Raw genomic sequence first — 3,093 nt, 5'->3', positions numbered from 1 at the left:
TCCCATCCTGCGTCCCAACATTTGCCCTCCCAATGGGACCCACAGCCTACCTTGCTTCCTGGGTAGGTGGGACAACACCCCTCCCCCCAGTACATCCACTTATTCGAGATGTTGCCGGTGAGTTATCTGGGAGGAGAAGGGTTGGTAAGGCCCACCTACCCCGAACCGTCCATTAATCCCAGGGTGGCTAAAGGGCAGGAGTTTGTACGGAGCCAGGGCGTATCCATATGCCCGTGGGCGATGGCTCCGTACCCCTGGGGCCTCCTTCTACTCCGAGATCCCCCACATGTTAGCCTGGGACCGCAAGTGCCCGGTTTCTGTGGTTGTATATATGCATGTATGTATGTATGCATGCATTTATATATGAATGAATATATATAAATATATATATATATATATATATATATATATATATATATATATAAACATATGAATAATTATATATATATAAATAAATAAATAAATAAATAACTATATACACACACACACACACACCACATAAATATATACAATATATATATATATATATATATATATATCATCATCATCATCAAGGGGCTAACGGGGCGCATGGCCGCATCCACCCTTCGCTTCCAGCCACGAGGATCCCTCGAGGCGAGTCTCCAGGCAGGCACACGGCCCATCTCTAGTTCCTCACGACAGGTCTCGTCGAGCTGCCCAAGCCATGATCTCCTAGGACGTCCCACAGGTCTCCTCCACCCAGGGTTGTCTCGCAGAGAGACAACCTGGTGGGCAGGGTCGTCCATAGGGAGGCGAGCTAGGTGGCCATATAGCCTGAGTTGGCGATCCCGGATTATGCAAGTAACAGGTCCCATGCCAGTCTCACGGTGTAACCGCCGGTTGGACACGTGGTCCTGCCAACTGTACCCCATGATCCGGCGAAGGGACTTGTTACAGAAGGCATCAAGATGAGACTCCAAGGCACTGGATAGCGTCCAGGTTTCGCTTCCATAGAGCAAAAACTGGAAGTATCAAGACACGCAGCTTGGTCCTTCTGCATAGGTACCGACATCTCCAAACGCTCTTGTTGATCGAGTTCATGGCTCCTGTTGCCAGGACCAATCCGTCTACTGACTTCCTGGTCTGACAACCCAGAGATATGGACTACGCTACCAAGGTATGTAAAACTTTCTGTGACTTCAACGTCCTCGCCGCAAGCATGGATCGACTGAACGGGTTCCCTAACAGGCCTCCAAAGTCCTGAATCTTGGTCTTGGTCCAGGAGACCTCTAAGCCTAGGGCTTCGCCTCATTGCTAAATGCATCAAGAGCCGCCACAAGTGACTCCAAGGACTCAGATAGGATGGCAACATCGTCGGCAAAGTCAAGGTCCGAGACCTTAATATTGCCTAGTGTGCTCCGCACTGACTTTGGCTAGTAGCTCTGCCATTATCCAGTCCATACAAGTGTTGAAAAGTGTGGGTGCAAGGACACAGCCTTGCCTCACCCCTGAATTAACAGGGAAGAAGTTCGACATACCCCCACCACACTTTACAGCACTTTCAGTACCAGTATAGAGGCTTGCTATCAGGCCAATAATCTGTGTCGGAATTCCCCTGAGCCTCAGGATCTCCCATAGCGATTCCGATGCACCGAGTCAAACGCCTTCTTGAGGTCGATGTAGGCTGCAAGCAACCCACGACCAAACTCACGACGGCGTTCCACAATTACTCGAAGCGCTAGGATACGGTCTATTGTGGACTTGCCAGGAGTAAATCCAGACTGCTCCGGTCTCTGGTGCCTCAGTAGGTGGTTGCGGATCCGTTTCAGAAGAATGTGAGCGAGAACCTTGCCTGGTATGCTGAGCAGTGTAATGCCACGGTAGTTGCTACAGTCCCATCGATCCCCTTTCCCCTTCCAGAGAGGGATGGACCACGCCCCTCAGCAGGTCAGGGGGAATGGTACCAGACTGCCAAATGGCAGTCAGGACTGTATGCAGGCCCCGAGCCATAGGTTCACCCCCAGCCTTTAGCAGTTCAGCAGGGATATCACATATGCCTGCAGCTTTCCCACTCTTCAACTTGGAAATCGCCAGCCTAACCTCTGTTAGGGTAGGAGGTTCCTCGCTGATGGGTGGGTCCGGCACAGGCACTGAGACATCGCTTGCATCCAAGCTAACTGTTGGAGGATCCACCTGGTACAAACTGTTCAAAATACTCAGCCCAACGTTCACGAACCCCAACATGATCTGAGATGATCCGTCCATCCGCTGATCGGACTGCAGTCATCTGTGAGGAGGGCTTAGGGTTCAGTTTTCTCAGGGCTTGGTAGGCAGGGCGAAGGTCATTTACCAAGAAATGGCCTTCGACCTCCTCAGCAAGATTCCTGATGAACTGTTCCTTGTCCCTTCTCAGCAGTGTCCGAGCCCTACGCACCATGGAACGACGCAAGACTTGATTCCCATTTAGCCGAGCCTTGCGACACGCTTCAGTGGCCTCTAATGTCTCCAGGGAGATGGTATTCTGCCTTGTCCTTGGGCGTACGCCAATGGACTCCTGAGCTGCTTCGAGTGTTACGCACTTGAAGGACTCCCACAGAGCAACTGGATCCGTCAGGTTGCTGGTTTCTGAGAATCGGTCAGAGACTGCCGTGGCGAACCCACGGGCACACTCCTCCTCCCTTAGTCTGTCCAAGTGAAACACCTTAGGGTGGCCACTGGAGGGACGGGGAGTTTTGAAGTGGACCCGCAGGGTAGCCACAAGCAGCCTATGGTCGGTGCCACAGAACTCAGCACTCGGTAAACCCTGCAGTTCTGGAGGATCCTCCATCGCGTGCTCACAAGGATGTGGTCGATCTCCTTGGCCACTGTACCCGTATCGCTGTACCAAGTCCAGCGATGCGAGTTGGAGCGCTGGTACCAGGAGCCAGAGATCCTCATTTTCTGGGACCTAGCAAAGTCCCGGAGAAGGAGGCTATTCTCGCTGCTGGGATCAGCTCCCGAGCCATGGGGGCGACAGACATCTCGTAGCCAGCTCGGTCACAGCCGGATACCGCATTGAAGTCGCCCAGAACAATGCGAATGTCTCGCCGGGGACAATCGTCTGCCACAGATGCGAGTTTGGCGTAGAACGCC

This window comes from Penaeus monodon, chromosome 8, assembly GCF_015228065.2.
Source record: "Penaeus monodon isolate SGIC_2016 chromosome 8, NSTDA_Pmon_1, whole genome shotgun sequence".
Taxonomy (NCBI): domain Eukaryota; kingdom Metazoa; phylum Arthropoda; class Malacostraca; order Decapoda; family Penaeidae; genus Penaeus; species Penaeus monodon.
This window is presented reverse-complemented; position numbering follows the sequence as displayed.